This window comes from Procambarus clarkii, unplaced genomic scaffold, assembly GCF_040958095.1.
Source record: "Procambarus clarkii isolate CNS0578487 unplaced genomic scaffold, FALCON_Pclarkii_2.0 HiC_scaffold_139, whole genome shotgun sequence".
Taxonomy (NCBI): Eukaryota; Metazoa; Arthropoda; class Malacostraca; order Decapoda; family Cambaridae; genus Procambarus; species Procambarus clarkii.
In genome coordinates, this window is record NW_027189172.1 from 891,693 (window position 1) to 904,192 (window position 12,500).

General features: G+C 46.8%; 1 pseudogene; it reads left to right on the forward strand.

Moving 5' to 3' along the window:
- Window positions 1-11,268: 11,268 nt before the first annotated feature.
- LOC138360992 (2-oxoglutarate and iron-dependent oxygenase domain-containing protein 2 pseudogene) overlaps window positions 11,269-12,500 on the forward strand; it is a 7,040-nt pseudogene continuing 5,808 nt past the window's right edge.

Sequence of the window (12,500 nt, forward strand, 5' to 3'; positions counted from 1 at the left end):
TTGGACCTATTCTTTTTCTGATATAAGTAAATGGCCTCCCAGAGGAAATAGACTCGTCTCTCTCAATGTTTGCTGATGATGCAAAAATTATGAGAAGGATTGAAACAGAGGATGATATTAGGAGGCTACAAGATGACCTAGACAGACTGAATGAATAGTTCAACAAATGACTGATTAAGTTCAACCCGAGTAAAGGCAAAGTAATGAAACTAGGCAGTGGAAAAAGGAAGCCAGACACAGGATACAGTATAGAGATGAAGTACTTCATGAAATGGACAGAGAGAAAGATCTAGGAGTTGATATCACACCAAACCTCTCTCCTGACGTCCACATAAAAAGTATAACGTCTGCGGCATATGCGAGGCTGGCTAACATCAGATCAGCCTTCAGGAACCTGTGTAAGGTATCATTCAGAATCTTGTATATCACATATGTAAGACCAATCCTGGAGTATGCAGCCCCAGCATGGAGCCCGTACCTTGGCAAGCACAAGACGAAGCTGGAAAAAGTGCAGAGGTCTTAGTCCAAGAACTAAGAGGCGTGAGTTACGAAGAAAAGCTGCGGGAAATGCACCTTACGACACTAGGAACCAGAAGAGTAAGGGGGAGACATGATCACTACCTACAAAATCCTCAGGGGAATTGACAGGGTAGACAAGGATAAACTATTCAACACTGGTGGTGTGCGAACAAGGGGACGCGGGTGGAAACTGAGTACCCACATGAGCCAAAGGGACGTTAGAAAGAAATTGTTCAGTGTCAGAGTAGTTAACAGGTTAACTGCATTCCACCATCACGGATGCTGCCGGGATGGTGGAATGCATTAGGCAGTGAAGTGGTAGAGGCTGACTCCATACACAGTTTCAAATATAGATATGATAGAGCAGAGTAGGCTCAGGAAAATGTACATCAGTTGATTGACAGTTGAGAGGCGGAACAAAAGAGCCAGAGATCAACCCCCACAAGCACAATTAGGTGAGTACACTCACCTAATTGAGTGTGATGGTGACACTCAAAAAACCCTCCCTCCCTCCTCCTCCCTTAGGCTCACACACACACACACACAAACATCCCCCCCCCTTCACTAGGGTCACAGGCACACCTATAGGCCACGCACTATCTCTAGCAGACCGGACCCTTCACCAGCCTTCTTATAGATCCTTCAACTCTCATCATTCATATCTTCACCATCACACGTGTTGGTCTCAAACTGAAGCTCCTTGCTCGAATGATCATTATATTCCAGCTAGTTTCTCGACATGTCATCACCAGTTACCCAATCAACGACCATCTCACATGTCTAACTCATTAGGAGAAGGCCGCTAATTATTATGAGAAAAGTCAGCTAGGCTGGCTTACTCAGGCGCCGTGGTTCCTCACCAACCTGCCACAAAAACTTCTTTAGCTCCTCAATCTGCTGAAGAATTTCACTCAACCTTGTGTATGATGCTATCCAGTGCCAGGCGGAGTCGTCATCTTGGGAGTGGAGGAGCGCTGAGTCTAGCTGGGGCCGTTGTGGGATTAACCCCATCAAGGAGGCTAGGGTACGTGCTAGGTGCAGCAGTCCTGTCTGCTGGCTCTGCCAGTCTGCTGCTTGGTCCTGGAGCATACTCAGCTCCATCTTGGTCATCTCCACCCGCCCCCATTCACGGTAAGTAGTTGAGGCTATCACCACCATCAACAAGGACACCCAAACCCTCCATCCACCGACTGCACTCATGATTAATAAAGTTGAAGGGCCGCGAAATCAACGAAATATACTCTTGATATTCACAAGACCAGAACAAATGTTTTGGTTAATTCTTTTCAGTTTTGAAGGTAAGGCGGTCAAAATACTATCTCAGATCAAGTGGTAATTTAGTGAGGGTGGAACTGTCAATGGCAGTAGAGTGGAGAAGGTAGTGTTGGCAGTGACTAATGGTGAAGTAAGGGTGGCAACAGTGACTGGAGGCGAAGCAAGAACAGTGACACTGACACAACCCTTCCTTCACAACCACACACTGTCAACTGGTGACATAAGAGGAAATATTGCTTCACCAACTAGTGACGCAATGCTGGTTTTCAGGGATAAAATTATCCGCACAAAAATCTAAGGCAGAGAAACTAGGTGACAACACTCTGGAAGGTGAAAATGAGGATACTGCGGGGATAGTGAAGATGAGGATGCTGCAGGGATGGTGAAGATTAGGATGCTCCGGGGATGGTGAAGATCAGGATGCTTGGGATAGTGAAGATGAGGATGCTATGAAGATGGCGAAGATGAGGATGCAGCGGTAATGGTGAAGATAAGAAAGCTGCAGGGGATGGTGAAGTTGAGGATGCTGTGGGGGATGGTGAAGATGAGGATGCTGCAAGGATGGTGAAGATGGGGATGGTGAAAATTAGGATTCAGGGGGATGGTGAAGAGTAGGATTCAGGGGGATGGTGAAGATGAGGATGCTGTGGGGATGGCGAAGATTAGGATGCAGCAGTAATGGTGAAGATAAGAATGCTGCAGGGGATGGTGAAGATGAGGATGCTGGGGGATGTGAAGATGAGGATGCTGCGGACATAGTGAAGATGGGGATGCTGCAGGGATGGTGAAGATGAGGATGCTGTGGGGATGGTGAAGATGAGGATGCTACGAAGATGGTGAAGATGAGGATGCAGTGGTAATGGTGAAGATAAGAATGCTGCAGGGGTAGGTGAAGTTAAGGATGCTGTGGGGGGATGGTGAAGATGAGGATGCTGCAAGGATGGTGAAAATGGGGATGGAGAAGATTAGGATTCAGGGGGATGGTGAAGATTAAAATTCAGGGGGACTGTGAAGATGAGGATGCTGTGGAAATGGTGAAGATTAGGATACTGCAGGGATGGTCAAGATGAGGATGCTGCAAGGATTGTGAAAATGAGGATGCTACAGGTGATAGTAAAGATAAGGATGCTGCTGGGGATGATGAAGATGAGGATGCTGCGGGGATGGTGAAGATGAGGATGCAGCGAGGATAGTGAAAAAGAGGATGTTGCGGGGATGGTGAAGATGAGGATGCTGCGAAGATGGTGAAGATGAGGATGCTGCAGGGGATGTTGAAGATGAGGATGCTGCAGGAATGGTGATTATTAAGAAGCTGCGGGGATGTTGAAGACGAGGATGTTGGTGGGGGATGGTGAAGATGAGGATGCTGCGAGGATGGTGAAGATGAGGATGCTGAGGGGATGAAGACGATGAGGATGCTACGAAGATGGTAAAGATGAATATTCTGCGGTAATGGTGAAAATAAGAATGCAGCTGGGGATGGTGAAGATGAGGATTCTGCGGAAGATGGTGATGATGAGGATGCTGTGGGTATGGTGACGATGAGGTTGCTGTGGGAATAATGAAGATGAGGATGCTGCGGGGAGGATGAAGATGGGATTGTTGCGGGGATGGTGAATATGAGGATGCTGCGAGGATGGTGAGGATGATGATGTTTCGGAGGTGGTGAATGTTAGGTTGCTGCCGGGATGGTGAAGATGACGATGCTGAGGAGATTGTGAAAAGGAGGATGCTACAGGGATGATGATGAGGATTCTGCATGGATGGTGAAGATAAGGATGATACAGGTGATAGTGAAGATGAGGATCAGTGGGGGGATGGTGAAGATTAGGATGATGCGGGGATTGTGAAGATGAGGATGGTGTTGGGATGGTGAAGATGAGGATACTGCGGAGATGTTGAAGATACGGATGCTACAGGGGATGGTGAAGATGAGGTCTCTGTGGGGATAGTGAAGATGACGATGCTGTGGGGATCATAAAGATGAGGATGGTGAAGATGAGGATGCATCAGGGGATGGTGATGATGAGGATGTTGCAAGGGATGGTGAAGATGACGATGCTGCGGAGATTGTGAAGATGAGGATTCTGCAGGTGATGGTGAAGATGAGGATGCTACAGGGATGGTGAAGATGAAGATGCTGCAGATATGGTGAAGCTGAAGATGCTGCGGGGATGGTGAAGATGAGGATGGTGGAGTTGATGAAGATGAGGATGGTGTAAGGATGGTCAAGATGAGGATACTGTTGGGATTGGGAAAATGAGGATTCTGCGAAAATAGTGAATATGAGGATGCTGCGGGGATGGTAAAGATGAGGATGCTGTGAGGATGTTGAAGATGATGATGCTATGAAGATGGTGAAGCTGAGGATGCAGCGGTAATGGTGAAGGTAAGAATACTGCAGGGGATGGTGAAGATGAGGATTCTGCGGAGATGGTGAAGATGAGGATGCTGCAGGGAAGGTCCAGATGAAGATGCTGCGGGGATGGTGAAGATGAGGATGCTGCTTGGATGGTGAAGATGAGGATGCTGCTTGGATGGTGAAAATGAGGATGTTGCGGGGATCGTGAAGATGAGGATGCTGTGGGGATGGTGAAGAAGCGAAAGATACAGGGGATGGTGAAGATGAGGATGTTTCAGGGATGGTGAATGTAAGGTTGCTGCCGGGAAGGTGAAGATGAAGATGCTGCAAGGATGGTGAAGATGGGGATGCTGCAGAGGATGCTGATGATTAGGATTCAGGGGGACGGTGAAGATGAGGATGCTGTGGGGATGGTGAAGCTTAGGATGCTGCGGGGATGGCCAATGTGACGGTGCTGTGGAGGATGGTTAAAAAGTGAATGCTACAGGTGATGCTAAAGATGAGGAGGATGCTGCAGGAGATAGTGAAGATGTGGATGCTACAGGGATGGTGAAGATGAGGACGCAACGAGGATGATGAAGTTGAGAATTCTGCAGGGATAGTGAAGATGAGCATGATACAGGTGATAGTGATGATGAGGATGATGCGGAGGATGGTGAAGATTAGGATGATGCTGGGTTTGATTAAATGAAGATGCCATAGGGATGTTGAAGATGCGGATGCTACAGGGGATAGTGAAGATGAGGTTTCTGCGAGGATGGTGAAGATGACGATGCTGCTGGATTGTGAAGATGAGAATGCTGTGAGGATGGTGAAGATGAGAATGCTGCTGGGATGGTGAAGATAACGATGCTGTGGTTATGATGGAGATGAGGATGCTGCGGGAATAGTGAAAATAAGGATGCTGCGGGGATGATGAAGATGAGGAAGCTGCGAAGATGTTGAAGATGAGGAGGCTGCTGGGATGGTAATAATTTAGAAGCTGCGGTTGAGGACGAGGATGTTGGTGGAGGATGGTGAAGATGAGAATACGGCAGAGATAGTGAAGATGAGGATACTGCGGGGATGGTGAAGATGAGGATGCTACATAGATGGTGAAGATGAGGATGCAGCGGTGATGGTAAAGATGAGGATGGTGCGGTAATGGTGAAGATAAGAATGCTGCAGGGGATGTTGAAGATAAGGATGCTGTGGTTATGATGGAGATGAGGATGCTGCGGGAATAGTGAAGATAAGGATGCTGTGGGGAGGATGAAGATGGGATTGTTGCGGGGATGGTAAATATGAAGATGCTGCGAGGATGGTGAAGATGGTGATGTTTAGGGGATGGTGAATATTAGGTTGTTGCCGGGATGGTGAAGATGAGGATGCTGCAAGGATGGTGAAGATGGGGATGCTGCAGGGGATGATGGTGATTAGGTTTAAGGGAGGATGGTGATGATGAGGATGCTTAAGGGATGGTGAAGATTAGGATGTTGTAGGGGATGGTGAAAATGACGATGCTATGCAGATTATGAAGATGAGGATTCTGCAGGTGATGGTGAAGATGAGGATGCTACGGGGATGGTGAAGATGAAAATGCTGCAGATATGGTGAAGATGAAGATGCTGCAGGGATGGAGAAGAAGAGGATGCAACAGGTGATGCTGAAGATGAGGATGCTGCGGGAGACTGCGGAGATGAGGATTCGGCGGGGATGGTGAAGAAAATGATGATGCTACCGGTGATAGTGAAGATAAAGATGCTGCGGGGGATGCTGAAGATGAGAAAGCTGCGGGGATGGTGAAGATGAGACTGCTGCGAGGATGGTGGAGATGATGCTGCTGCATGGATGGTGATGATGAGAATGCTTCAAGGGATAGTGAAGATGAGGATGTTGTAGGGGATGGTGGAAATGACGATGCTGTTCGGATTGGGAAGATGAGGATGCTACGATGATGGTGAAGATGAAAATGCTGCAGATATAGTGAAGATGAGGATGCTGCGGGGATGGTGAAGATGATGATGTTGGAGGTGATGAAGATGAGGATGGTGTAAGGATGGTCAAGATGAGGATGCGGTTAGGATTGGGAAGATGAGGATGCTGCGAAAATGGTGAATATGATGATGTTGCAGAGATGGTAAAGATGAGGATGCTGTGGAGATGATGAAAATGTTGATGCTACGAAGATGCTGAAGATAAGGATGCAGCGGCAATGGTGAAGGTAAGAATGCTGCAGGGGATGGTGAAGATGAGCATGCTGCAGAGGACATTGAAGATGAAAAGGCTTCAGGGATAGTGATCATGAGGGTGCTGCGACGATGGTGAAGATGATGATGTTTAGCGCATGGTGAATATTAAGTTGCTACCGGGACGGTGAAGATGAGGACGCTGCAAGGATGGTGAAGATGAGGACGCTGTAAGGATGGTGAAGATAGGAATGCTGCAGGGGATGGTGAAGATTAGGATTCAGGGGGGATGGTGAAGATGAGAATGCTGTGGGGATGGTGAACATGAGGATGCTGCGAGGATGGTGAAGAGGATTATGTTTCGGGGATGGTGAAGATTAGGATTCAGGGGGACGGCGAAGATGAGGATGCCGTGGGGATGGTGAAGATTGGGATGCTGTGGGGATGGTCAATGTGACGGTGCTGTGGAGGATGGTGAAAAAGAGGATGCTACAGGTGATGCTTAAGATGAGGAGGATGCTGCGGGAGATAGTGAAGATATGGATGCAACAAGGATGGTGAAGATGAGGACGCAACGGGGATGATCAAACTGAGAATTCTGTGGGGATGGTGAAGATGAGCATGATAAAGGTGATAGTGACGATGAGGATAATGCAGAGGATGGTGAAGACTAGGATGATGCGGGGTTTGTGAAAATGAGGATGCTGCGTGGATGGTGAAGATATGAGGACGCCGTGGGGATGTTGAAGATGCGAATGCTACAGGAGATGGTGAAGATGAGGTTTCTGCGGGAATGGTGAAGATAACGATGCTGCGGGGATCGTGAAGATGAAAATGCTGTGAGGATAGTGAAGATGAGGATGTTTCAGGGAATGGTGAAGATGAGGATGCTGCGGGGAATGGTGAAGATGAGGATGCTTCGGAGATGGTTAAGATGAGGATGCTGCAGATATCGTGAAGATGAGGATTTTGGGGGTGATGAAGATGAGGATGGTGTAAAGATGGTCAGGATGACGATGCTGTTGGGATAGTGAAGATGAGGATGCTGCGAAGATGGTGAATATGAGAATGCTGCGAAGATGGTGAATATGAGGATGCTGCTGGGATGGTGAAGATGAGGATGCTGCCGGGGATGGTGTAGATGAGGATGCTGTAGGGGATAGTGAAGATGAGGTTGATATGCGGATGGTGAAGATAAGGATGATGCAGGGGATGGTGAAGAAGAAGATGCTGCATAGATGGTTAAGATGATGATGCTGCGTTGGATGGTGCAGATGAGGATGCTGCTAGGATGGTGAAGATAATAATGCTGTACTCACCTAGTTGTGTTTGCAGGGGTTGAGCTCTGGCTCTTTGGTCCCGCCTCTCAACTGTCAATCAACAGGTGTACAGATTCCTGAGGCTATTGGGCTCTATCATATCTACAATTGAAACTGTGTATGGAGTCAGCCTACACCACACCACTGCCTAATGCATTCCATTTGTCAACCACTCTGACACTAAAAAAGTTCTTTCTAATATCTTTGTGGCTCATTTGGGCAATCCTGTGTCTCCTTGTGCGTGTGCCTCTTGTGTTAAATAGCCTGGCTTTATCTACCCTATTAAATCCCTTCATGTCCCCCCTAACCCTTCCTTCTTCTAGCGAACTGAGGTTTAATTCCCGTAGTCTTTCCTCGTAGCTCATACCTCTCAGCTCAGGTACTGGTCTGGTGGCAATGCTTTGATCCTTTTCCAGTTTAGTCTTATCCTTGACTAGATATGGACTCCATGCTGGGGCTGCACACTCCAGGAATGGCCTGACATATGTGGTATACAAAGTTCTGAATGATTCTATACTCAAGTTTCTGAATGCCGTTCGTATGTAGGGCAGCCGGACATATGCCGCTGATGTTATCCTCTGGATATAGGCTGCAAGAGACTTTTCTTGCAGCCTATATCTGCTCCTTACACCTTACATTTCTTGTATCTGCTCCTTACACCTATCTTCATTACATTACATTTGGTTGGGTTAAATTCTAACAACCATTTGTTCGACCATTCCTTCAGCTTGTCTAGGTCTTCTTGAAGCCTCAAACAGTCCTCTTCTGTCTTAATCTTTCTCATAATTTTGGCATCGTCCGCAAACATTGAGAGAAATGAATCTATACCCTCCGGGAGATCATTTAAATATATCAGAAACAAGATAGGACCGCGTGCAGAGCCCTGTGGGACTCCACTGGTGACTTCACGCTAATCGGAGGTCTCACCCCTCACCGTAACTCTCTGCTTCCTACTGTTTAGGTACTCCATTATCCACTGGAGCACCTTTCCAGCTACACCTGCCTGTCTCTCCAGCCTATGTACTAGCCTCTTATGCATTACTGTGTCAAAGGCTTTCCGACAATCCAAGAAAATGCAGTCCACCCAGCCCTCTCTTTCTTGCTTAATCTTTGTCACCTGGTCGTAGAATTCTATTAAGCGATTCAGGCAAGATTTACCCTCCCTGAACCCATGTTGGCGATTTGCCACGAAGTCCCTTCTCTCCAAATGTGCTACCAGTTTTTTTCTCACGATCTTCTCCATCACTTTGCATGGTATACATGTCAAAGACACTTCCCTGTAGTTCAGTGCCTCATGCCTGTGGCCCTTTTTGTATATTGGGACCACATTTGCCGTCTTCCATATTTCTGGAAGGTCTCCTATCTCACGTGTCCTACCTCACTATGGAGAGTGGCAAGCAAAGTGCCTCTTCACTCTCTTTCAGTACCCATGGCGAGATCACGTCTGAACCAACAGCCTTTCTAACATCCAGATCCAGCAGGTGTCTTTTGACCTCCTCTCTCGAAATTTCGAACCCTTCCAAGGCCGCCTGGTTTATTTCCCTTTCTCCTAGCACAGTGACCTCACCTTGTTCTGTTGTGAAGTCCTCCTGGAACCTCTTGTTGAGTTCTTCACACACCTCTTTGTCATTCCCTGTATACCTGTTCTTGCCTGTTTTAAGTTTCACTACATGTTCTTTCACTGTTGTTTTCTTTCTGATGTGACTGTGGAGTAGCTTTGATTCGGTCTTGGCTTTGTTTGCTATATCATTTTCATAACTTTTATCTGCTTCTCTTCTCACCCTGACATACTCATTCCTGGTTCTCTGGTATCTCTCTCTGCTTTCTGGTGTTTTGTTATTCCGGAAGTTCCTCCATGCCCTTTTGTTCAGTTTATTTGCTTCCATACATGCCCTATTATACCATGGATTCTTCTTTTGCTTCTCGGATTTTTCCTTTTGGGCCGGGATGTATCTGCTTACTGCCTCCTGACACTTTTGGGTGACACAGTCCATCATATCTTGTTCAGACTTAGCTATGAGGTCTGTGTCCCAAGGTATTTCCCTTAGGAAGCTTCTCATCTCCTCATAATTTCCCTTTTGGTATGCCAGCCTTTTGTTTCCTAGTTCGTTTTGGGGGGATATAATTCCTAGCACTACCAGGTACTCAAAGCTCAATACAGTGTGATCACTCATTCCAAAGGGTGCTTTTATCTTGACTTCCCTTATATCCTACTCATTTAGGGTAAGTATCAGATCAAGCATTGCTGGTTCATCTTCTCTCATTCTTGTTGGTTCCTTGATGTGCTGGCTTAGAAATTTTCTTGTTGCTACGTCCAGCTGCTTAGCTCTCCATGTTTCTGGTCCTCCATGTGGGTCTCTGATCTCTCAATCTATTTTCCCATGATTGAAGTCTCACATGATTAGTAGTCCAGATGCATTTCTGCTAGCCACAGAAGCTGCTCTCTCTATTATGTTAATGGTGGCCATGTTGTTTCTATCATACTCCTGTCTGGGTCTTCTGTCATTTGTTGGTGGATTATACATGACTACGACTATAATTTTTTGCCCTCCAGTTGTTATTGTACCTATTATGTAGTCACTGCAACCTTCACATCCCTGAACTACCATCTCCTCAAAGTCCCAGCCTTTTCTTACCTGCAGGGCTACACCACCACCACCTCTTCCTTCTCTCTCTTTCCTCATAACATAAAAGTCCTGTGGGAACACTGCATTTGTTATGGTTTTCGTTAGCTTTGTTTCTGTGAGAGCTATTATGTCTGGGTTTTCCTCTAGTACCCATTCTCCAAGTTCATTTTCTTTATTTGTAATTCTATCTATGTTAGTGTACATTGCCTTGAGGCTCACTTTCTTCTGTCCCTTCTCAAATCTCCTCCTTGGTTAGTGTTCCGCTGGTGGGGGAAGCTGTGCCATGGGTGTGAGGATTTGTGAGGTGGATACCAGGGTTGCAGAGGATACTGAGATGAGGGGTAGGGGTCAAGTGAAAGGGGAGGAACAGGGAGGGTATGGGGTGAAAAAGGAGGGAGGACAGGAAGGAAAAGGGGGGGGGGAGGGGTACTCGGAGGGAGGAGGGGAGGGGTAGAAGGGTGGGGATTGGGTGTGGAGTGAGGGAGATTTGGTTGAGTATTTGAGTGGGGGCAGGGAGGTTTTGGGGTAGGGGGGTTTTCTATGCAGAGGAGGGTGGTGGGGTTGCTATGGTGATAGTAAGATTATGATGCTGCGGGGATAGTGAAGATGAGGTTGCTGCGGAGATGGTGAAGATGAGGATAATGTGGGGATGGTGAATATTATGATGCTACGAGGATGGTGAAAATGATGCTGCGAAGATGGTGAAGATGACGATGACGCAGGGAATGGTGAAGGTGACGATGCTACATGTGTTGGTGATGATGAGGATGCTGCAGATGATGGATAAGATGATGATGCTTTAGGATGGTGAAGATAAGGATGCAACAGATGATGGTGAAGATGAGGATGCTACAGGGATGGTGAAGATGAGGATGCAACAGATGATGGTGAAGATGAAGATGCTGCTTGGATGGTATAGATGAGGATGCTGCAGGGATGGTGAAGATAATGGTGCTACAGGTAACAGTTAAGATCAGGAGGCTGAGGGGATAGTGAATATGAGGATGCTACAAATGATGGTGAAGATGCTCCAAGAGATATTATATGAATATGAGGATCCTACAGGTGATAGTGAAGATGAGGATGCTGTAGAGGATGGTGATGATAAGGATGAAACAGGTGATGGTGAAGATAAGGATGCTACAAGTTTATGGTGAAGATAAGAATGCTACATGTAATAGTGAAGATAAGGATGTTATAAGTGATGGAAGCACGTATTGGAGCTGGATGTGAGAAAAGCTGTTGGGTCGGACGGAATCTCACCATGGGTATTGAAAGAGTGTGCAGGAGCACTTTGCTTGCCACTCTCCATAGTGTATAGTAGGTCACTGGAAACGGGAGTCCTACCAGAAATATGGAAGACTGATAATGTAGGACCAATATACAAAAAGGGTGACAGAGAAGAGGCACTGAACTACAGGCCAGTGTCCTTAACTTGAATACCTTGCAAGGTGATGGAGAAGATTGTGAGAAAAAACCTAGTAACACATCTGGAGAGAAGAGACTTCGTGACAGCCCATCAACATGGTTTCGGGGAGGGTAAATCTTGCCTTACAGGCTTGATAGAATTCTACGATCAGGTGACAAAGATTAAGCAAGAAAGAGAAGGATGGGCGGGCTGCATTTTTTTGGACTGTCGGAAAGCCTTTGACACAGTACCCCATAAAAGGTTACTGCATAAGCTGGAGAAACAGGCAGGAGTAACTGGTAGGGCGCTCCAGTGGATAAGGGAGTACCTAAGCAATAGGAAGCAGAGAGTCACAGTGAGGGCTGAGACCTCAGAATGGCGTGCAGTCACCAGTCGAGTCACACAGGGCTCTGTACTTGGACCTATCCTGTTTCTAATGTACGTAAATGATCTCCCAGAGGGTATAGACTCATTCCTCTTAACGTTTGCTGACGACGCCAAAATTATGAGAAGGATTAAGACAGTGGAGGACAGCTTGAGGCTTCAAGAAGACCTGGACAACCTGCAGGAATGGTCATACAAATGGCTGTTAGAGTTTAACCCAACCAAATGTAATGTAATGAAGATAGGGGTAGGAAGCAGGAGACCAGATACAAGGTATCATTTGGGAGATGAAATACTTCAAGAGTCAGAGAGAGAGAAAGACCTGGGGGTTGATATCACGCCAGACCGGTCCCCTGAATCTCATTTCAAGAGGATAACATCAGCAGCATATGCCAGGTTGGCTAACATAAGAATGGCCTTTAGAAACTTGTGTAAGGA